The 25,550-nt window shown below is 34.1% G+C and overlaps 1 protein-coding gene and 1 long non-coding RNA gene across 7 annotated transcripts in view; both read right to left on the bottom strand.

The window, feature by feature from the left end:
• Positions 1–25,550, bottom strand: part of LOC126773458 (uncharacterized) — a 417,434-nt gene that overhangs the window by 351,808 nt on the left and 40,076 nt on the right. The gene's annotated exons all lie outside the window — the stretch shown is intronic.
• Positions 1–25,550, bottom strand: part of LOC126773327 (furin-like protease 2) — a 255,204-nt gene that overhangs the window by 208,984 nt on the left and 20,670 nt on the right. Inside the window, exon 2 of one of the 6 annotated variants that reach the window (XM_050494168.1) lies at positions 11,909–11,976. The exons of the other annotated variants lie outside the window; for them this stretch is intronic. The gene's annotated coding sequence lies outside the window, so the exon portion shown is untranslated. The remainder of the gene's footprint in view (positions 1–11,908; positions 11,977–25,550) is intronic. 6 annotated transcript variants of the gene reach the window in all.

The raw sequence follows: 25,550 nt of genomic DNA, 5'->3' as shown, positions 1-25,550 counted from the left end.
CGACTTCCTTGATATTTGCATACTTATATAATTATATACGATGTAAATAAGACATATTATTCTATACAATGTAACCTATTTAGATTATAAAGCCTGGATTATATAATGCATGCAGGATTTATAAATTTAATTTCAAATATATAAGAATATATTTTTTATTAGTAAAATTAATCATACCCGATTTTTGTCGCTTTTTCGCGATCACAATCTGCAGACTTTGTTATGTAAAAAAAGCGTCTAAGCTGCATTTTAGTTTTATTACATTCGATTTACATGACGTCATTATAAAGATTTTAAAGTGAAAATGATCATTTCAATATATCCCATTTCAATATTTTCATCATGACTAAAATAGCATCGAAATGTATCGAGTGGTTTGAAGTCATAGTTTTATGTCTGTCATTACATGATTAGCACGAGTTATTTAATAACTCATAAAGAATGATGTTTCACTCTTGGTAAAGAACAAAATCCTTCGTACGTGCCCAAGAATACTTAATTTTTAATAACAATCTTTAATCATATATGTACATACTTACTTTATATTTTAAGATTATTTTGTAACATTTATTTGTACGACGATAAATTATTATTATACGTGTAAAATAAAAACAATGTTAAATTCTAAAACATTTGAAAAACGAACGCAAAGGAATGTAAATATTTCTGTCTATTCGTTACAAATAACACGTAAACTAACAATGCTGTCAGCTCTTAACGAGTTTCTGCACGAAGACGGAAGTGCTGAATTGTTTGCAAACTGGTTTTATTACATGTTATATTAATCACAACAACTCGACCAATCCCTGCTAATAGCGGTCAAATGTTTGTTATAAATGATCTTAGTGACTAGTTAGTCTGGTAGCTAGCTTATATGACTGCAAGAACAGATGTTCCGGGTTCGAAAATATCTCAATAGCGGACCGGAGTTACAAAAACCGGAGTTGACGAGCCAGTTGGCGTGGTTGGTGGATGCTTGCCTTTTACGTCGAATTTTGTGGGTTCGATTCCCACCCAGGACAGATATTTGTGTGCATGAGCATGTCTGTTTGTCCTGAGTCTGGGTGTAATTATCTATATAAGTATGTATTTACAAAAGAAAAATAGTATATGTAGTAAATCTTACTGGTGGTAGAGCTTTGTGCAAGCTCGTATGGTTAGGTACCACCCACTCATCAGATATTCTACCGCAAAACAGCAGTACTTGTTATTGTTGTGTTCCGGTTTGAAGGGTGAGTGAGCCAGTGTAATTACAGGCACAAGGGACATAAAATCTTAGTTCCCAAGGTTGGTGGCGCATTGGCTGTATAAGCGATGGTTGACATTTCTTACAATGCCAATGTCTAAGGGCGTTTGGTGACCACTTCCCATCAGGTGGCCCATATGCTCGCCCGCCTTCCTATTCTATATAAAAAAAATATTGTCTGGTTCAAGTACAAGCTCTGTACAAGCCTAATTTGGGATCAGATGGCAGTGTGTGAAAAATGTCCCAGCATATTATTGTTATTAAAAAAAAATTGGTGATGACACTGTCGGGCCTCGAAAAGTAAAGCTGTTGGTCGAACGCCTTGGTTTATCTGATTATGAAAAAGAAGGAGTAGAGAATGCTATGTTTGAACAGATATACACAGTTATGACCACTAGGTCCTCGAGCCGGCTAAATACAAATCATCAGCCTCAAGGGGGCCAAGTCACGCAAATGCGTAATCAAAAACGAATAGAACGCGCCACGAGCGTATAAAACAATTACCCAACGGAAACAAAATATGAAATATCAAGTAATTTCACTTACAACATAAATTTTAATAAAAATCAACATTCGAGGAAGAATAAATAAAATCTGTAAATAATTACTGTTTATCTTAATGACTGTAAATGGCTATCAATGGTTTGTCATAAAAAAGGTAACCGACGTCCTTGTTTGAGGTTCAACTTTACTTCATACCAAATTTCATCAAATTCGGTTCAGTAGTTTTTCTTTTTTCTGTCAGAAAATTCTCAGTAGCAGCCCGGAGTCTGGAAGTTGGAAGTGTATACACTCCCGTGCCTCGGAAAGCACGTAAAGCCGTTGGTCCTGCGATTGAACTCTTTCCGAGATCTTTTAATGAGAGTAAGGGAGTAGAGAGTGCACCTGTGTTTGCGCACACACTTGAGCACTATAATATCTGCTGTGTAGTTAATCTCTCTTGAGATTGACCGCAATGGCCGAAATCGGTTTAGAGGACATATTTTTATTAGTCAAACAGATGGCGCGAAGTGGCCCGCCGAGCGTGACGGCGCTGTATGACGTATTCCATATTAACTAGTACATAACAACCGCTCACGCTCAGTCACCGTCCCGTAATTGTCTGACAATACTATTAGTTAATCCTAATTAACATCCTAATAAAATAACAGTGGCGGTAAAACCACAAAACTCTACCAGTTCTAATGAATCAATTGGTTTACAGTAATTATGACTAAAAACTACAAAAGAGAAGTAGCATTTCACCAACAGCGTCAACAAATTGAATAAAACACATTATACAAGGAACAAGTTAAATTGGCCGCTTATATAAACCAAACCAAGTACCTACAAAGTGTATTAATAATGTAAAATTCTATTACAATATTGCGAGACCTAACATTTAGTCTAGAGTTTGCCTTTCGAAAACTCCGATTGAAGATTACAACACGTCCATAAACTGCTGCAATGTAATACGTTAAAAAGTTAAAAATACACACACATACACACACGAATACGAAATATAAATGAAATTTACGCAACACCTGCGAAGTGAGTTTAAGTCGTACGAAATGTTTTAAACTGAAGTCGTTACATAGAACCGTGTGTCATTTAAAATTATTTACACTTGGCAGATATTAAAATTGAACCGAAATAACAGGTAGGAACGCGTAGATGTTAATCAGTTATTAAGGTTCAAACTCACACACCCAGTAAATTGTATTTACAGTGCATATCCTATTCGACAGTGAAGAAAATTCACTGAAATTCTGCCATATGTGTATCCACCGACTCACTTTGGAGCAGCATGGTGGAATAAGCTGCAAAACTTGGAAAAATTAGGATATTTACAGATACTAAAATAAATAATACTAGATATTAAAATAATTTAAACGGATTTAATGTAAATCTCTGAAAAGAAATTTTTTTACTTTCGAGAATACTTTTTAAAAAAACAAAAAACTTAAATATTCTTTATTTGAATGATATAATTGAGTGAACTGAGCCTTCGTATAAGCACTTTCGAATCGTCATGTTACAGGATCAGATTAAATTTAAAGATACCATCGGTTCCGGGTGCAGATTCTACTAAAACGAACCGGGAAGGATTCCATTAGTAACTCCTTTCCACCAATTTAATTACCATAAATAAAAATAAATTACTATTACTAATCCAACATGAGAATCGCATTACGCTAACTCAACGCTTTTGTATTATCTACATAGTCGAATTTGTCGAGTAATTTTCCAATGTGTTTTTACACGAAATTTAAAATTTAACAGGCCAAGTTAAAAACATCTTTGGTATTTTTATTCTAAAAACGAATAATGCAGGAAATTTATTTGCCAGCTTAATGATCGGTTCAATTGGTAATTTACTAAATAAATATTTATATCAGACCGATGCGTCATTAAAGATTCATCATGCAGTACGTACTGAGTAAATAAATTACAAAATTTCGGGATATATTACATCAACAATACAGCAGCAGTGCAGTAACAGCCTGTGAATCTTCCACTGCTGGGCTAAGGCCTCCTCTCCCTTTTTGAGAAGGTTTGGAGCTTATTCGACCACGCTGCTCCAATGCGGGTCGGCGGAATACATATGTGGCAGAATTTCAGTGAAATTAGACACATGCAGGTTTCCTTACGAAGTTTTTCTTCATCGTCAAGGACGAGATAAATTATAATCACAAATTAAACATGAAAATTCAGTGGTGTTTGCCTGGGTTTGATGCCACGTTTGGTCGGTCGGTCGGTCGGTCGGTCGGTCATATATTACATGTTGAAACGTGTTTCTTTTTAATTATCCGATATTATTTTGATATTTATTATAAAAGTGAGAATTAAATTTTAAAAAATTCAAATTAAAAGTGAGTCAATATCTTACTGCTGAACAGTGGCCTCCTTATCACTTGAAGATAATGTTTGGAGTGAATTCCACCACGCTGAAAAACACACGTTTTCCTTCACGAGAAAAAAAAATAAACGAATTATGCAAAAAAACAATGGTAGTCAAAGTAAGATTCTTCGCCTCTGATGCTTCTCATTTCAAGGTATTTTATTTACCGAACCGGTATATATATATAATTAATTGTATTGTTTACGTATTGAACAAAGGAGTTTCATTTTTATTTTATTTAGTATAGGTAGGCGTACGCGCATGTGGGCCACCTGATGGTAAGTGGTCACCAATGCCCATATACATTGGCATTGTAAGAAATGTTAACCATCGCTTACATCGCCAATGCGCCACCAGCCTTGGAAACTAAGATGTTATGTCCCTTGTGCCTGTAATTACACTGGCTCACACACTTCAAACCGGAACACAACAATACCAAGTACTGCTGTTTTGCGGTAGAATATCTGATATATGGGTGATAACTACCCAGACGAGCTTGCACAAAGCCCTACCACCACACAGTAATACTAAATAATGTTAAAATATTAGTATAGCCTTCAGCAATATGTATACAATTTCAATATCATTATATACTAAATAGGTGATCTAAGCTAGCTAAGTCTGCTTTGTAGTGCATTAGACAGGAAGGTGTTATCTAAGTTTCAACGTTACAAAGCATGCAAGTTGCCCTATTAAAGCCTTGTCAAACGCTCTAATCGGATAATGTTGCTATCGTTTAATAACTGTATTACATATTTACACACTCGAAGGATGTGTAATGGAGAGCTTAACCGTACTTAAATTATTAAAGCTGGTTTCCACAAGACCAAAATTAAATGTATTCTTTTTCTTTATTTTAATTTATAATATTATCTCTATATATTTTTGCATCTGTGCCATTTTTCAATTTTAATTATCTGTATCGTTTTGCTCCGTTAAACGTGACTTTGAATTGTAATGCGTTATTTTTATCTACGTCTGTATTTATAATTACATTTAAACTATGTACGTATATATATATTTTTATTGTTTATTTCAGTATTGTCTTAAAATATGCGTGACAAGTGTGGATTGCCAGACTATGGACAGAGTAGGATTACATTAAGCAAAGCGAGCGGTTTTAGTGATCTCGTCGAAAACCATTACGTGTCTGTGTGCTTAGTGCGAGTTTTTTTTACTTATTCGATAGCGTTGACGTTAACTACGTATGGAATTTAAACAGCGCCGTCTACTGACCAGTGCCATCTAGTGACAATAATCAGAATTTCATACAAATCGTAATTAACTTTAGTAAAACAAAAAACAACTACGACCTCAAATTAATTTGAAAATTATGATCACCATAAAAAAAAGACTAACGAAATACGTACACGCGATACGATGAATTTAATATTAGCAATATGAGTTGCTATATAAGCCAGCGATTCTATCGAAATATTTAATTATAATAAATATAAATAGAGGATCAAGATAGACATTTTTAACACGCGAATCTTAAGCGAATTTTCAAGGCTCCATATTATGATTCATCTCGTGCTCGGTGATGAAGAGTTAAATGGGAAGGTAACTAGGTTTCGAATGAAACTCTGCCACATAACCACCGACTGATTTTAGAACCACTCGGTGCCATAAGCTCCAATCTTTCTCATCATAAGAACAGCAGTGCTATTCTGTAAGAACTCACTCCATTCCTCACCCGCGAAATGTCAAAAACCTACTCACGGTGATATACTATTTTGATGCGTGTATTCTTAAAATGTCGCTTATCACTTTCTGGCATTTCACGACCGATTTCTCGAGTGAATTTCAAGTTTCCTCTTACAGATTAGCCCTAGAGGTCTTAGTCCAGCAGTGAAATATTTACAGATTGTTAATATGTGAAATTTACAGCATAAATACATATTAATACACTATGTAATATATTTAATATCTTAAGTATCCACGACGCATAATCCGGCTTCGTCACGCCGTCCGTCAATCATCATCCACACGATTATCACCCAAGCATCTATACTTGCAATCACATTACTAGTCAGTTAATAATTAAACGCCTCATTAGTCCTAACTATTGTCAATAGAGTTTGTTGCAAGGGACATTTTACCATAGAATATAATATATTTTCTAAATAAATGAAAAGAGTGTTAGAATGTTTGTCCTCTATGCATTTCTTAACTATTCATCCGATTGAGATTAAACTTTGGTGAAATATTCATTTGTAGTAATAAGTATATGTATAAAAAAAAGTATAAAACTAACTGATTATTATCCGTCGTTGTTAATCACCAATATTTATAACTAACATTTTAGGGTCAATCATACCTTTCACCCAGTCACATTACTTTTAAATTAGTCAGAATTTGAAATTCGAACAAATGTTCACAGTAATTACGTAAAATAGAAGTTTTACCACCGGAAAAAATTAAATGAAATACGCCCTGATTGGTCAGCATGCAAGTTCTCAATTTGCTCAAATTCAGCCTAGCCTATTTAAGTTTCATAAAAACGAGTTAACGTCATTTCAGAATGAACGGGGATAATGAATTGATATCAAAGTTCGTACTAAAAGCTCAAAAATGTTAACTAATTTGACAGTTTCGTAATGTGAGCTATTTCTAACATCGAAACTCGACGTACAACTTGATCCTGATATTTTCGACAGTGATATATGACATTAAAGGACGACACACACACCTAAATAGTGTATTAGTTGATTTTGAATATACACCGTTTTTGACAGTGATGTGACATCAAAGGACAAGTACAGAGCGACAAAGAGAGGATATGACGGCATAAGAGAGCGCCATGCCGTTTACCGTCACGGCGCACGAGTCGTTCTTAGGCCCACGGCGCGCCAATAGATGTTTCACACCAAAAATACCTCCAAAAACACGGCATGGGTTGAATGTGGTTCCATCAGAGTGGAATGTGGGCTATAAGACTTGCGTTCAATTATGAAACTCCATACACGCTACCATTGGGTGTACACGCACCATTGAATATTTATATCGCGAGCGTAATAGTCTATAATAATCGCCTTAGCCGTCAACATAAACATGTTTTATACGCGGCGCTACCCGCCCACTTCGCTTAACGTAAATAAAATATTACTAATGATTTTTTTTCTATATGAATAATTAAAAACAAAAACCCTATAACCTATTTAATGATATTACCGACATTTGATGATCTTATGTCATTATGTATGTAATATTGTAAACAAGATGTGTTGAAAATAGCAATTAAATAAAAACACGTGCACTAAATTATTGTACGGAATATTCCAAGGTACCTTTTTTAGACGATCACTTCTACATAATAATATAAATATTTTATGTGTATAATTCATATGCATTATATACGTTAAAAAGGCACATTTTAAAGGACTTTCGTTACACTGAATTCCACGCTGGCGAACACGCGGATTTTGGTAGCTTACATATAAAAATGAGTTATATTAAACACATATACATTATACATGACGAACCGGTTGGCGTGGTTGGTGGATGCTTGCCTTTTATGTCGAAGGTTGTAGGTTCAATTACCACCCAAGACAGATATTTGTGTGCATGAACATATCTGTTTGTCCTGAGTCTGGGTGTAATTATCTATATAAGTATGTATTTACAAAAGAAAAATAGTACATGTAATATATCAGTTGTCTGGTTTCCATAGTACAAGCTCTGTACAAGCTTAATTTGGGATCAAATATCCGTGTGGGATAAATGTCCCAGGATATTATTATTATAATTATATATGTTTGAAATAATAATGAGTTATATTAAACACATAATGTTTGACCGATCACCATAAAAATGGGAACATGAACATGCCTTTTTTCCAGGTTTTTATCCTATTCACTTTATAATGCAACAATGAAATTCTAAGCCGTTCGACTTAAAGACGATGTCGCCATTCATGAAGAAATTGATTAAAAAAGCCGAAATGGCTTAGTGGTTAACACGCCTGAATTTTAACAGATGATCGTAGGTTTAAACCCGGGGAAGCACCACTGAATTTTCATGTGCTTAATTTGTGATTATAATTCATCTCGTGCTTGACGGTGATGGAAAACATCGTGAGGAAACCTGCATGTGTCTAATTTCACTGAAATTCTGCCACATGTGTATTCTACCAACCCGCATTGGAGCAGCGTGGTGGAATAAGCTCGAAACCTTCTCAATAAGGAGAGGAGGCCTTAGCCCAGCAGTGGGATATTAACTGGCTGTGACTGTTAATGTAAATTAATTAAAAAGCCTCCGTATTATGAAATAAGCAAGGCGAGACGTTAGTTAATATGTTACGTCTACTGAAAGTTAGCGTGGTCAAGCTGCGTGTGGCGACTCGGAAGCAATTTGCTTCTAACGCCATAATAATTCCTGATCGTCTAATGGATCAGTGGATCGGTGTAAAATTAGACGTCATTTATTTTCTTTGCTAATTTAAAGTCATATACACGACAAGACGATATAAGCCTTAACAGCTCAACGTAGTAAAGGTCGCCTAGCGATAGAATAGTCGAAGGTTCGATCCTGACCGCTTGAGCTTTAAGCTTAATTGGAGGGAAAGGAAAAATATATAACTACTTAAAACGTGGTTTTGCTTTAAAAAAAACAATTTGTAAACTTTTACAACTAAATGTACAAAACATAAATTAAAATGCTTCAAGGTTTAGTACAGCCTTTACTCAGTTTAAATTTTAAAAACCCAATAACAAAACCCCAAATTTCGAATCGTTTTTTTTTTAATTCGGTTTTCTTTGTTCTTCTTCGTTGATATAAATGCGAGCGTAAGTTCGTTTGTTTCTTTCTTTCTTTCTTTGTTACATTTTATAATCCTTACAAATTATAACTGCAATACAATAATTATCATAAGTAAAAGCTTGTGAATGTCCCACTGCTGGGTTAAGGCCTCCTCTCTTTTTTTTAGAAGTTTTGGAGCTTATTCCACCATGCTGCTCCAATGCGGGTGGGTGGAATACACATGTGGCAGAATTTCAGTAGAACTAGACACATGCAGGTTTTCTCACGATGCTTTCCTTCACCAGATAAATATCTCGTGCTTGAAGGTGAAAAATAAACACAACACATGAAAATTCAGTGGTGCTTGGCGGGGTTTGAACCCACTATCATCGGTTAAGATTCACGCATTCTTACCACTACGCCAGCTCGGCTATAACTTAATTATCATAAAATTATTAATTCCAATATTATAATACGGACAAAGCAAATGCTTACTTATTTCACAAGACCAACTAGGATTTCCGTACTTTACAGCATGTGAGGATTATAACGTTTCATAAAATATTTTTTATAATAATTAAAAAAAACCTTTTATATCACTTATGTATATATTTTATACATATGCAGGTCATAGATTGCATGCACACTTTTTTGATATATTTCTTTATAAGTTCGCCCGCGGCTTTGTCCGCGTTTGGGGGGCAAGGGGCAAACGTTAGGTATTAAAATCACACACCACAAATCACTTCAGTGGTTAAAACGTAACAGACAGAATTACTTTTACAATGTCAGTATAGATTCTAGTAATCTAATAGTCGATCACAATCATTATTGAAAATTTGATATATAATAAATTACATGTTTCGAATATTTTTTTTCTTCTTTGATTTCAAATTTTTATTTTTTATTCATAGCAATAAATTTCATAAAGCCGCCGAACACAAAACTCTTTTTTTTATGGAAGAGGGGGCAAACGAGCAGGAGGTTCATCTGATAGAAAGTGACTATCACCGCCCATGGACACCTGCAACATTCGAGGGCTTGCAGGTGCGTTGCCGCCCTTAAAGGAATGAGTACGTTCTTTTCTTGAAGGTTTGTTTGTCATATCGGTTAGCAAAAGTGTATTTACAAACAGAAGAGTATAAGGTACTAAGCTATTTGTCTTTGCTTATTTATATTAGCTTCGCCCGCTTATTATGGGACAAGTATTACGTAACAGATTACGCAAAGAGGTACTTTCGAATTTATCATAAAAGTATTGAAAAATACTGGTGGTAGGGCTTTGTGCAAGATCGTCTGGGTAGGTACCACCCGTTCATCAGATATTCTACCGCAAAACAGCAGTACTTGGTACGGCTGTGTTCTGGTTTGAACGGTGAGTGAGCCAGTGTAATTAAAGACACAAGGGACATAACATCTTAGTTCCCAAGGTTGGTGGCGCATTGACGATGTAGGCGATGGTTAACGATTATTACTACCATGTCTATGGGCGTTGGTGACCACTTACCATCAAGTGGCCCAAATACTTGCCCGCCTAAAATACCTATTTTATAAAAAAATTGTAAGTTATTATATTCAATGTAAACGATTTTATTACAAATAAAATCGCTAAGTTTCTTTCGCACACTTATCACAAATCGGTATATCTTATCCGAGCCGGTGGTAGTTTTTTATTTTGCTTATTATTATAGAATAATTAGCGAGTCTCCATCCAAAGTCAACCGTGTCGTTTGCACTAGTTTTGAATACCATCAATGTAAACAAAGTAAATGTGAGCAAGATGTGTTTATTTGAATAGATGAGAACGGAATCGTGGGAATTCAGGTCTTTAGTAATACGTTAGTTCTGAACTCGATTACAATGTTATAGTACAATTATAACAAAGATTTAGGTTCACGTATAATATATATATTTTTTTAAATAAGGAACGTCTTGCGACAATTTAGTGTAATTTATAATTATCTGTTACGTTAAACTAATTCTATCACACCACTTAATTATTTAAAAACAAAAGTTAAACTAATATTATATATATATATATATATATATATATATATATATATATATATATGTATCTATTTTCAAGTAATTACTAAGTAAAGGTTCCGTGAGTGCTTAGTGGTTAGAAAACAAACTTAACCAATGATTTGTTGTCTGTATTTATTTTAGTATTGCTGTTTTGATGTATAATATCTGATAAAGGAGTAGTACCTATCAAGACGAGCTTTCCCAAAGCTCTATCGCCGTGGAAAGTTGTGTTTTTAAATCATTTTATTGTAAATATATAATGTAAGTGACATAACTTAAGCAAAGTATTTGCTGAACCGGATTTCGGTAGTCCATCTCGTTCTGCGGCGACCGCCATACGGGCCAACCAAGTGTAGTTTCTCAACTCTTCGCTCCAAAGCGTATATTTACATGACATCCTATTTGTCAACAAAAATAAATGCAATTCAAGTCTCGCTCGTTGTTTTTTATTTATTTGTTGTTAAGTTCTTTTTTATATAAATTTGGTAGGCGGTCTGGCAAATGAGCCTCCTGGTGGTTACCGCTGTAAGAAATATTAATCATTGCACACATCGCCAATGCGCCACCAACCTTGGGAACTAAGGTATGTCGCTTGTGACTGTATTTACGCTGGCGTAGTCACCCTTCAAACCGGAACACAATGATACTAAGTATTGCTATTTAGCGGTAGTATTTCTAATGGGTAGGCGGTACCTACCCAGACAGGCTTTTAAAGTAAAGAACAAAAATAAGAAACAAAATCTTACAAAATCTCGTCTGTCTGTTTGTACGAGGTAATATTTGAAATGGCTAAACTTTATTATTTCATTAGAAATTTTATCCCTCGCGCTAATATTTCGACAGGTTCGCAATCCAACACGACCACATTAAACAATACAGGACGAAATGTTTCGCGTACTTTTCGAGGCACGAGAAAATTACTGCGTCAACGTCTTTGTAACTGAGTTTTTGATTTCAGAACCTCGGAATCGGCAGCATTATATACTTAACATTATATGCAACAACAACATTACCTGTTATGTGATATCTAGTAGACATACATCGGTATATAGATATAGATGTACATATTTGTATAGCGTACCTGAAACAAAATAAGCACAAATAAATAAATGAAAATTAATCAAAACGAATTAAATACTAATAATGAATCTATTGTTTAAACTTTTTCAATATAATAAAATACAATTAACTGAATTAAACTAAAACAACAATATACCTACTTAGAATAATGTATTAATCACAAACTGTCTTGCTTATAGACGTTGTTTCACGGGTGATTGGTTAAACAATGCTGTGACTTCTTCTTTCGAATGTCATATCAATAATATTAGAGAGAGAGAGTGAGGCATAAGCCGCTGTGCAAGTTAATAAGTACGGTCGTAAATTAATTATTTGGGAAAAAAAAAATGGTTATACGTTATTTCTTCTGTTGCACTTCTGTTTCATGATCTTAACTCATCATGAGTACTTAAACGAACAGCATGTACAAATCTCACTGCCGGGCTTACATTTCCTCTCCATTTGAAAAGATATGATGGATAAACTTATCACACATTTTCTTTAATAACAATAATAATAATATCTTTATTCCTCAAGCAACAAGGCCCATACTTTCATTCTTTTGGTATATGATAATTAAACATAACATTATATAATATACATTAAAAATTAGAATCACAATCACACTCACAATCACAAAAATAATAATATTTAAAATATATAAGAATTAAAATTTTGCTAATTATATGACATAAAAAAGAGCAAATAATACATATATTGAGATAAGGACTTCGAACACGATATAACATTTGCCCAGCGGTGGGGCATCCATAACATATTATATTATTTGTATAAACATACTAGCTACCATAGTTAAATACTCATTGTTTTATTCAAAAAGCACTTCATTATACAAAATCCGGCTGTCTAAAAAGGAATTAAGTTGTCTTAAACCCAAAGAAGATATTGTATAAGCGCTGACGTGGATGATTAATGAATCCTTGGCAGAAGTAAGCGTTAAATTATAGCATTATATTATTATATTATAACAATATTTTTATTTTACTAAAATAGGTAGGCGGACAGGCAAATGGGCCTGATGGTAAGTCACCCCCGCCCATAGACATTGGCAATGCGCCACCAACCTTGAGACCTAATAATTTATCTTTTGTGCTTTTTATTTGCTGGCTTACACGCCCTTCAAACCGGAACACAACAATTCAAAGGAGTAATGTTTAGCGGTACACTAAGTGATGAGTGGATGGTACTCGCCAATAATAAAGAAATATATGAAAATGTTACATGTATTACGATATTAACGTTTTATATACAACCGTATTAAGCCGACACGAAGCCGAGACGCATAGCTAGTCACATGAAAGTGATTTAAAGATTACACGAACAAATTACAAAGTTCTTAACAACACGCTTATAACATGAACCATAATAAAAATCTATTAACGTCTTGTTTAACTCCAATATTCATTAAAACAAAGCCGGATCGCAGCAATGTACCGGCATTGTATATTTTACGACGTAAGTAGCTATTAGATATAATCCCCGATCCGACGTCCTGTTCCTTAGCCTTTTAAGCTTCATCTAAGCGCCGTTTTACACTGAAACTTTAATTGACATTTTTTTATTACAATTAAAATGTAATAACTCAGATTTCAGTGAACGTCTTAACTCTTTTTATCCTATTTACTGCTGAACGAAGTAATAATTTAAAGTCTTGTTTAAAAATACGTAGGGTGATTGGCAAATAGGTTACATCATGGTAAACGGTCACCATCACCCACAGACATTGGCGCTGCGGGAAATATTAACATCACCAATAGGCCACCAACCTTGGGAACTAACATGTTATGTCACTTGCGCCTGTTACACTGACTCACACACTCTCCAACCGGAAAACATCAAATACTAAATATTGCTGTTTGGCGATAGAATACTTTATGAGTGGATGGTACCTACCCAGACTTCCACAAAGCTCTACCACAATGAGCTCTTGGATCAGAAAAGAACAAAGACACTCTCATGTGGGGTCCTACGACGGGTCCTAGTTAGCACTAAAATGTTTTATAAATAACATTCTACCGAGCCCTTTCCATATAGCTAACAAACGCACCAAATAAAAGGGATAAACTCTGATAAGGCCAATCGAGCGATGAAGTGCTCAACAACTTGATGACGCAAAGAGCGGATAAAGTAAAGGAAGCTATGCCACTTTTTCATTATCCTCTTATTATTAGGGAAATGGAGATACGATGAGTCACCCACGAGCGGTTTAAAGGTTTTGACATTGTTATAAACGCCAAAAAGTTAACATATAATTATGGTAGGGACTTGTGCGAGATAGTCTGGATAGGTAACACCCACTCACCACTTATTTTACCGCTAAACAGCACTATCTTATATTGTTTTGTTCCGGTTTGATGGCGCATCATTATAGAAGACATATATAGAATATCATCTTCTAATATTATAAATACAAAGATTTGTGTGTTTGAATATTTATTACATGATCTCGAACGGATAAACGGATTAAAAAAAATGGCATAAATATTAATTTTGAAAAAATAATCTTTAAGTATATTTTACGAAACGAGTTAACAACAACTAGTCATACAAACAATATATGTGAGGTTTAAAATATATATAACATACCTTCATAAATATATATTCATTTTGAACTGGCAACGTCTTCGTTCGTGACTCGCAAATTATTCGCGCTTTACGTTTCATTTTCTATTAGCTTTAAGTCCCTTAAATCCGGCAGTCGATTGCCACAGAGTACAAAGTCTATCAAAGTAACATCCAAGTCTCTGGAATTGCTGCAGTATAATAAGCAAAATACTCCTCGTAACAGCCGCATCCTATCCACTTTATAGGACATTTCATTTATTCCATTCACTTATTTCCGACGGAGGGATCCTTCGTTACGAGCGACTGCGTTTCGTAAACAAACCTAATTCAGAACACAATACGATGTTTCTTTCCAATTTAACAAATTAAATATTTTCCAACAAATGAATAATTCATTAACATTATTAAATTTGACGTCTGTTCATTTTTTTTATATACATTTTAATTAAAATTTTTTGCACAATATAATATTTACGTTAGTAAATAAAAATAAGAATTCAAAGTTATATACACTCCACTAGTTATTTAGTTGATCTTATAGCGCCATAAAAGGAGATATCGCCGATGTAGACGACGTCCTCATAGAGGGCGTGCATACCCCTTAAATGGACCCCCAACATCCGTCTGAGTATTTTAATCGCTCCCCGCTTGGTAATGTTGAAGCCATTTTTGCCAACAGCAACAAATCGTTTCGAAAAAAAAGTGTTACTACATAAATACCAAATAGCTACGATATGACGTCTTACTGACAGATTCCGGGCACGGCGGCCAATCTCAACGGAGAATACGACGACTACTACTTTGCAGGAGATATTATAATTTTCGAGTGTGCATATAAACTTAGGAGTACTCTCTATTCCCTTACTCACATAATCCTATGCAGCGGCAATACAACACGGAGAGTTCAGAAGCAGGACCACTGGCTGGATGACTTTCATGCTTTCCGACGCACGTTAAAGCTTCGAAAAATTTACTGACAATTTTATGATTTTTTTTTTATATTATTCTTTAAAATATAAAATTACAAAACAAGTAAAAATAAATTTTCATGATAAGCTAATCTAAATACGCGACTTTTAACTTGTAACTCGTTTACATATAGCGTTTATATCGTCGAAACCTGACGCTATTATTGTTACAGAACATCGTATAAAAGTGAAACCTCAAATTTGTGAAAGTTATGCGAGCGAAATTTTTATATTACAAAAAGTTTTTATATTAACGACCGCGATTAAAATTTGTACCTAATGCACAAAATTTATTAAATCCGTTTTTACTTTAAAAAAAAAACATTCGCTATTGTTTAATGGAAATATTAGTAATCCAAGGCGTAATATAATAATGCCCCTTTTTCACCGTAGAGCTTTCAAGTAGGTGATGAAAATGTATGAGATAAAACTTCTACAAGGGAAAGGAAATAATTAATTAAAATAACAAAAAAAAATCCGACAAAAGAAGCTAAAACTCAGTATTAACCTTGTTAACTTTTTTTAAGGAAAAAATAAAATAGATTTCATTCTCTCGGTAAAGTAAACTATTTTAACAAAAGACCCGTTATATATGTAATCAGAGGAAACATTTTATAAATACTAGCACATATATTTGTTCTTGATGAACTCATATGGTTTGGTAAGCGACTAGATTTTTATATAATATATATTTTTTATAAACTTAAAAATCAAAACCTTATCTACATACAAAATTCGAATTAAATCGTTAGAACCGTTTCGGAGATACGCAATATATGTATGTCGTGTCGTTGATTGTCTCATATCATATAAATATACTAACATTATAGTTTTTAAAGAATAGGAAGGCGGACGAGCATATGGGCCATCTGATGGTAAGTGCTCACCAACGCCCTTAGACATTGGCATTGAAAGAAATGTCAATCATCGCTTACATAGCCAATGCGCCACCAACCTTGGTATCTAAGATTTTATGTCCCTTGTGCCTGTAATTAAACTGGTTCACTCTCCCTTCAAACCGAAACACAACAAAATCAAGTATTGCTATTTTGCGGTAGAATATCTGATGAGTGGGTTGTATCTACCCAGACGAGCTTGCATAAAGCTCTACCACCAGTATAGTAAATATTGTTGGTTGGCATTTCTTATATAATAAATGATAATAATATTCCTTATATATATAACTGAAGGCCAGTGGGTCATTCATTGTTTATAAGACTAACTGATATACGGATCAGCAGAACATCAAGCCCGGGTCAGATCGTGCATGGAGTACTGCAGCCATTTATGGGACGGCTCTGCTAAGTACCAGCATGAAGCTTTGGATTCAGTGGATCGTTGTGCTAGAAGGCTCATTGGCGACCAGACACTGATCGCAAAACTCCAGACCTTGGAACACCGTCGTAAGGTTGCCTGTGTGTCGGTTTTCTACAGAATATATTTCGGAGAGTGTGCTATTTAATTTGGTTCCTCCGTCACCTTTTTACCACAGAACTGCGAGACATCGTTAAGATCTACACACGTACGTAGTTGACGTATCTAAGACATGTACGAAACGATTTGCTTCCTCGTTTCTGTTACGCACCGCTAAGATCTGGAATACCCTCCCGACCTCCGTTTTCCCCACCACTTACAATATGGGTACCTTCAAGTCCAGAGTGAATAGGCATCTTCTAAGCAAGCGTGCTCCATCTTAGACTGTATCATCACTTACCATCAGGTGTGATAACAGTCAAGCGCTAGCTTATATATTTAAAAAAAATTGTATAACAAAGAGGTTTTAATAAAAATTTAATAGCTTTTTAGAAGATTTGTATAACTTTACAAATATTGCATACTTGGCAACATTGTTTTCCATTTTTTGTTCGATAAAGTATTTCATTGTGTTAGTTTCGCCCGCGTTTCAAGTGTTAAATAAACTGTGTCTATGTGTGACAACGCCTGAACAAGTTTTAAGTATTTCATGATGATCGCTTGACTGGCTCGAACTTGAAAGCGTATATTAGTAAGGATTATCTTTATCCAAACGAACATTGATGATGAACGAAGGATTGATGTGTAAATAACAAACCTTACGCTGACGTCATCTGACCCTCGAAATCAAAGTTAGTCCATTACCAGTACCAGTCCAGTACCATATACCGAAATTTAACTGCAAATTATTATAACATCATTTATCTACATACACAAATACATGGTTGCTAACATTTTTTGCAGTATTTGGACTTTTCCTTATTACTTTAATAACAAATAAAATATTTCCTGTTAAAGATAAGATAGCTGCGAAAAATAATTTCATACTTGGAATAATAACACTTCATCGTGTTATCATCGTAAGTGAAGGCGTTCTTTGTCTGCGATACAAATAAATAATACGATTTACTCGTAACGATAAAAATATAACGAAAAACAATCTGAAATATCCTTACTAATATTATAAATGTAAATGTTAGTTTGCTTGTTTGTTACACTTTCACTTCTTACCTACTCAATCGATCATCATAAAAGTTACATAAAAATTTACATATATAAGATTGTCAGAGGCACAGAAATATAGAGTACATAATCCCCCCCCCCTCACACGTGTCCGAAACCGTGGGCGGAAACTACTATCTTATATATAAAAATTGATGTTTTTTATAGAATAGGAAGGCGGACGAGCATATGGACCACCTGATGGTAAGTGGTCACCAACACCCTTAGACATTGACATTTTAAAATATGTCAACCATCGCTTTCATAGCCAATATGCAACCAACCTTGGGAACTAAGATTTTATGTCCCTTGTGCCTGTAATTAAACTGGTTCACTCATCCTTCAAACCGGAACACAACAGTATCAAGTACTGCTATTTTGCGGTAGAATAGAGAGAAACAAGTAAAATGTTGTATGTTTGCGCTTAATAGGATTCGACTCCATTTCACTTATGTGTTTTGTTACATAGTGGTTATTATATTATGCACTTTATTGAAATTCGTCACTAGGACCATCCGTTTTTAGGTATTTCAATCCGTGATCGTCTGTAATACACGATTCACGGTTTAAAACAAAATGATACTTATTATACTGTACAATTATTATATAAATGGTAAATTAAATATAATGTATATTTCATTCTTTATGAAACTGACAACCACTGAATATGTTACTACGTCGTCAAGGTAGAATCTATACATATCAGTGATATACCTACATTAAAATTAACCTATTTGAATGAAGTATATTTAGATTTTTACTCATACCCAACTGAGGTATGTGAGCGTATATATTATAAAATACTTTCACCGGTCCCCTAGATACCTCGAAGACAGTAAGCATTACGCCATCCCCGTAGTTAACCTCAATACCCCTCTAGACCATAATATGATTACATTCAAGATAGCCTAGAATATTCTATTAGGCGCGACCCTAATAAATTGAATATCTACTTGAACAGCTAAAATCTTATTAGCACACGTGGGCGATTTTACGAATATTTAATTTACATTTACCTAAAGTTAATATATATGAAAATAAACTAAAATAAATTTCGTTAAAATAATTTAGTGATATAACTAAACTGATCTAACATTTTTTTTAATAAGCTAACTAACCTAGACTTTACAAAAAGAAATGAGATTTAAAAATTTACATAAAATTAACATATTATTTATATTATATATGGTTATATTATAACCTATAGCATTTTTAAACTAAAATCCATTATATTGCTGAGATGGCCAAATCGCGGTAAGTGGTTAAAGTCAAAATCTTTATTAAATATAGAAAACACTTTGTTATTGATTGTCAAAAACACCAACCAACCAACGGATCGGAAAGAAATACTTCAAGCCTGAGAAGTGTCAGCGAAAGAAACTCAGAAGGTTTTGTTTTTTTGGTCGGAACAAATATGTTCGAAAATGAAGTCAGTGGCGCTTAGTATAGTATAACTAAGCGCCACTGACTTCATTTACTTAATTTTTGTTAATAATAATTGTTCAACGAGGAAAAAAAACATGTGACACCAACAACTCGCATTGGAGCTGCTTTATAAATTTAGCTCATTATTTTCTCAAAAATAGATGATCCCTACAACCAAAATATTAAATAACCGAAGCTTTAAACTCATTGTTTAACTTAAAAAATATATATTTCAATAAGCTTTTGTTATGATATTTGAATAAACTTTTGTTATGTATGAACAAATAAAATACATATCATACTAAATACTAGATTTGATTGCCACCTGCCCTAAAGGTGTTTAAACATTTAAAATACACCAGACATGCATTACTGACAGGTTGAATTAGACAAAAATCTCGTAAAAAAGGCCGAACATCATAATATCAAATGGTAATAAAATATAAAAGGGCACTGAATTATTGAAGCCATACAATTGAATGCAATTAAAATTGTTTTCAAAAGATGTTCTTCCATCGAGCGCTTCACTCAACACTTCTGAGTTAAACTCAAGTATCGTTAGCATTTAACGAGATAATATTTCAGAACGACTAACGATGCTGTAAAACGAGAAAGTGCCATCTGTAATTTGTATGCGGAGCTGAATCTCCGACGCCGTAAAACGAACACTCCCGTTGCATTGTCAATGATGACTTGAGTTCTGAAAATTTACAATTGCGTACACCATATCGGGAAAAGATGACTAGAACATTTTGTTTTATTTAAATAGAACTACCAACATCACGTTACAAGGTACATATTCATAACTCCAATTATATGAAGAACATAAGATTTATTTTTTAAATAGTAATAAATACCCTCAGCAAACATTTTGTTATATCTTTAAATAAAAATCAATGTTTGTATGTTTATTCTACGATGAGCCGGTTGGCGTGTTTGGTGGATGCTTGCCTTTACGCCGAAGGTTGTGGGTTCTGTTTGTCCTGAGTCTGGGTGTAATTATCTATATAAGTATGTATTTACAAAAGAAAAATAGTATATGTAGTATATAAGTTGTCTGGTTTCCATAGTACAAGCTCTGTACAAGCTTAATTTGGGATCAGATGTCCGTGTGTGAAAAATGTCTCAGGGTATTATTATTTATTATTCTCTATGCATTCCTAAACCTTTGAAACTTTGCCGAGCTGGTGAGTTCTGCGTTCGCCCGCGAAGTATCCTGGCCCAATAAAGCAAAACTTTTTGTTTCTCAATAATAACTTTTTTGTCAACCCTTGTTCTACCCGTGCAAAGCCGGAACGGGTAGCTAGTATGTTTATTTTATATGTAACTTTGCTTGTTGCTTGTCAACTAACTTAACATGAATCTAATGGCTAGCTTTTATAAGCTTATGGCTGCAGATCCCGAGGTCTATGGTTCAAAACTCGTGCCAGGTCACTAAAGTTATTGAGTTTTTCTTAAAATAAATTCCCCGCAGCGGACTGCAGTTTATACGTTACTAGTGTTTTGGCGAACTCTACCGTGACTCAGAAGTCACATAAAGCCGTTTACCTGCGTCTAAACTCTTTCCGTTCGTGTCAAACTATAGTCCTAATGGATAATGCGAATGAACAAAAGACTGTATCTAAGTTTGTGTCCATACTTTTACACTATATATCTCTTACGCAGTTGGTTGGTTACATTGACGAGTGTCCTCGTCAAATGATTATATATACATTGATACATCTTTTTATTGTTGTGCTTATTTTTGTGCTAGATATAATATATATTTCTCTTTCTACTGTTTTAAAATTCCCTATCACAATCCTTATCCAAAATACATATATCAAAATAATTGACCTTTCCTTGAATCTATGTAGGAATAACGCGGAAAACGTCGATGAATTTTAATGAACCTTGGTATGGCATCGTTATGGATTGCTTGGCATGAAGGCTACCTCGCTTTAAATCTTGCTTTTACATATAATATAATACGTTTATAATTATCCGCATTCAATAAAGCGTTCTCAGAAGTTAGACAAATCATTTTATTTATATACCCAACGTTCTTGAATGTAATTGCCCCAAAACTCGTCCAAATCTGTATATAACACAATATTAATTAGCATATGTAACGCTTTTTCCCATAAATATTACGTATGTAATATTACGCTGCTACATATGTTTATTTAGATGTCGAGTCGAGATGACCCAATTGCTAGAACACCATCTTACCCGAATATTATGGGTATAAAGAAAATTATATTCATTTGTGATTATAATTCCTTTCGTTCACTCTGCGGTGAAGGAATGCCTCGTGAGGAGACCTACATGTGAATACAATAAAAATATAATTCGTTCAAGTAGGGTCAAACTAACTTTTTTAAATTGTCATTTTACTAGATGGTATCGTAACATGGACGTATTTATATACATGAATTTTCTCATTTCGAAAGTATATATTTTCTACTATTTCTTTTTATTCTACTTTAATTTCTTCATTAACAACACTTAAGCTCGTCAAATGCTATCAAATAAAAAAAAATGAAAATCGTTTAACAAAGAGGAGCATAACATACTGAACTGTTTTATACTTGCCTATTTATAGAGGTATATAGATACTCGTCTGATCGAAAATATCCGATATTATATATATATATCTAGTCTGTAATTTCCTCGAAATGACGAGAAATAAGACGTTTTAAGTATCAAAGACGCTTACGACACCAAGTATCCAAACATTCAGTCAGCTAGTCTTAATGTGTCGGCTGGTGTAGGAGTCGTCCAGTTGTTTGTCGAGTTCAACGCAGTGCTAAGCTATACGCCATTTAAGTGAGGTTTATTCTAGCCCTCTTATGTGTTCTCAAGTCGACCCGCTTTCTGGGGCTTAATTCCCTTTGATGCTGCGATACGTCAGCCTGTTGCTTTTACGTGACTCCAGCCACAAGTACAAGACTTAATCCTATTTTGCTATTATTTACTGTCTGCACCAACTGACATATGGTCTTGTTTATGATTTACATTGTAATGTTTGTATTTTATTTTTTGATACATTTATAATATATATTAAATATAAATATTTATAAATTCCCTTCAGTAATACCGTTTCTTTTATTTTGATTAGTAAGAGATTTATCAAAATTCAGACTTTTCGTTTAATTCTGACGAAATCTACATCATAACTTCGAAAATGAAAATAGATAATTTAATTTTATGCATATTATTTTTATAGGATATTTGAAGCGTTTGCATAGGCACCACCCAGACATCAGACATCAGTAAATTGACTGGCTTTTTCGCTCCGGGTCTGGATCTATTATACAAAATATATAAGTATATATTATAAATTTATTTAAAATTATTTATGTAGACGTCTATATCAGACGGCTGTTACGGCATTAAGTTGCCTAGCTTAGTAACAGACGACAATTTGTGTAATTACGAAACAAATACAAACTAGTTTCACGTTGCAGTATAGTAATAATAATAATTAGTATAGTTTTAGTAGTAATTTAACTACTTCGATATTATACTAGCTAGCTTATAATAAACTTTCAAACAGACAGACACAAATACTTTCTTATATTAGTATAAATTCTCAGTATCAGCCCGCTGTTCGGACGTAACCGTGATTTTACTTCCGTGCCTCGGAAAGCACGTATAGCCGTTGATATACGTATATACGTTGGTCATTCGCTGAACGCGCTCCGTTTATGTCGGATTATCGTCCCATCTAGCCGAGATAGCCCAGTGGTAAGAACGCGTGAATCTTAACCGATGATCGTGGGTTCAAACCCGGACAAGCACCACTAAATATTCATGTGCTAAATTTGTAATTATAATTCATCTCGTGCTTGACGGTGAAGGAAAACATCGTGAGGAATTGTGTCTAATTTCCCTGAAATTTTGCCACATGTGTATTCCACCAACCCGCATTGGAGCAGCGTGTTGGAATAAGCTCCAAACCTTCTCCTCAAAAGGGAGAGGAGGCCTTGGCCCAGCAAAGGGACATTCACAGGCTGTTACTGTACTGTACTGTACTATCGTGCCATCGTATTATGAGAGGAAATGGTGAAGGCACCTGTGTTTGCGCACACAATTATACGACATTATATATCCAGCTCAATTGACTAGTCGACTTGTAATCAAAATCGTTTCATGTAATTCGAAAAAAGAACAGCAAATACATTGACGTGCAATTACAGGTGTGACCAGTGTAATCACTGACCGTGTGTCAATATTTACACTGGTAGCACCAGCATGTAAGCATAATACCTTAGTTCCCTTACTTTAAATTCACGATAATGTCAATTGACTGATGATATGTACTCATCTGCCCTTCTATTAAATTAATTAAAACAAATGCGTTTAAAAATTAAACCTTTGCCAATGTCAACAAAAAGAAGTGCTAATTCTATTCGGACTCAAAGCATTAAAAGTAAAATTGACGTTTACTATTATAAAGCATTCAATGTCACATTAACCGACTTATACACTTTACCTTGAAAAATAACAATTGCACTACATAAAAACATTATGTTCCGAGTTTAGTGTGCAAGTTAAAATATAAACTTAAATGTATTAATAACAGCGTAAAATAATACAGGTAATATAAACCGTGAATGCAGTGAAGCTGAAACTAAAACATAATTCAATTGTGGACGTTCACTCTATTGAAATAAAGGCTACATTTGCTCGATCACATATTTTTATATTAACGTAATGTTGAATGTTTGACATATTTTTTTAAATACACACACATACTATGTATCTTATAACATTAGTTATGCAATCGTGTCTGGTTGCATTGAGTCATTTAATCGTTTTTCTATATATTTATAAAAATATCTGTAAGTTTGTCTAAGCATTAAAATTTCTGAGTTTTATTATTGAAATAATTATACATACTATAGAATAGTGTGGACAAGTTTCTTAGCTGAATGAAGCTTATTAGGCAAAATAAATATCGAAGTTAGTATGTTTGTTTGTTACGCTTTCCCGTCTTAACTATTGAAGGGATCATTATGAAATTTTGCATACACGTTATCAGGGTACAGAAAGGTAAATTATTTTAGCGTCTACGCCATAGTAGATATTATAGTGCAAAGGTGTGTCGCGGAAACTGCAAACGTGTATATATATATATACATACACATAGATTGCATACAATATAAAATAAATAAATATAATAATATTAACGGACGAAAAGGCCAAAAAGCATTACTTAGTACGGTCGTGTTCCGGTTTAAAGGGCGAGTGAGCCAGTGTAACTACAGGCACAAGGGACATAGTTCCCAAGATTAGTAGAGCATTTGCAATGAAACGAATTGTTAATATTTTTCATTTCTCCAATGTCTATAAGCAGTGGTGACCACTTACTTTCAGGTTGCTCGTCTGCCTACCTACTTCATTCATCCACCAGATCAGTACAGTACAGTAATACAGTATAGGCCTGTTAATGGCCCACTGCTGGGCTAAGGCCTCCCTTTTGAGGAAAAGGTTTGGAGCTTATTTCACCACGCTACTCCAATGTTTCCTCACGATGTTTTCCTTCACCGTCAAGCATAAGATGAATTATAAATACAAATTAAGCAAATGAAAATTTAGTAGTGCTTGCCTGGTTTAAACCCACGATCTAAGATTCACGCGTTCTAACCACTAGGCCATCTCGGCTAGGCCACCAGATCAAAGGAGACAATTTATGACGTATTTATAATATAAATAAGGTAGCAAGGAAAGTCACTGAAGATAACAAGCTTAGTACCGAATACATTCACGCATGCTTCACTTGTTAATTAGGTTAGTTATTCAACTACCCGCGTTGCGTGATGTTTGCATCCTGCATTTACTTGAGTCGGAGTAAACAATTAACTTCGTAAAGATAAACAATATTCAATACATATTTCCTAACAACGATATGAACAAGAATCTTTATACGTATATACAAATATATAAAATTGAACTTTCTGTCTGTGTTTTTTTTTGAACAATTGCGCAAAAAAAAGTAACCAAAACGATCACCTTTTTTATTTTAAACTAGCGCTGCTAACTTATAATTTAAATATTTTATTTGTGCAATTCAAATAGGCTTTATGTACGTTAAAATAACATATTTTAAAAGATTTTCATCACAAACTCAAATCCGCGCTTTCGAAACCGCGGCTTT

Source organism: Nymphalis io, chromosome 14 (genome assembly GCF_905147045.1).
Source record: "Nymphalis io chromosome 14, ilAglIoxx1.1, whole genome shotgun sequence".
In the NCBI taxonomy this organism is placed as follows: Eukaryota; Metazoa; Arthropoda; class Insecta; order Lepidoptera; family Nymphalidae; genus Nymphalis; species Nymphalis io.
The sequence above is the reverse complement of the archived record's forward strand: the minus strand, read 5'-3'. Positions and strand labels throughout refer to the sequence as shown.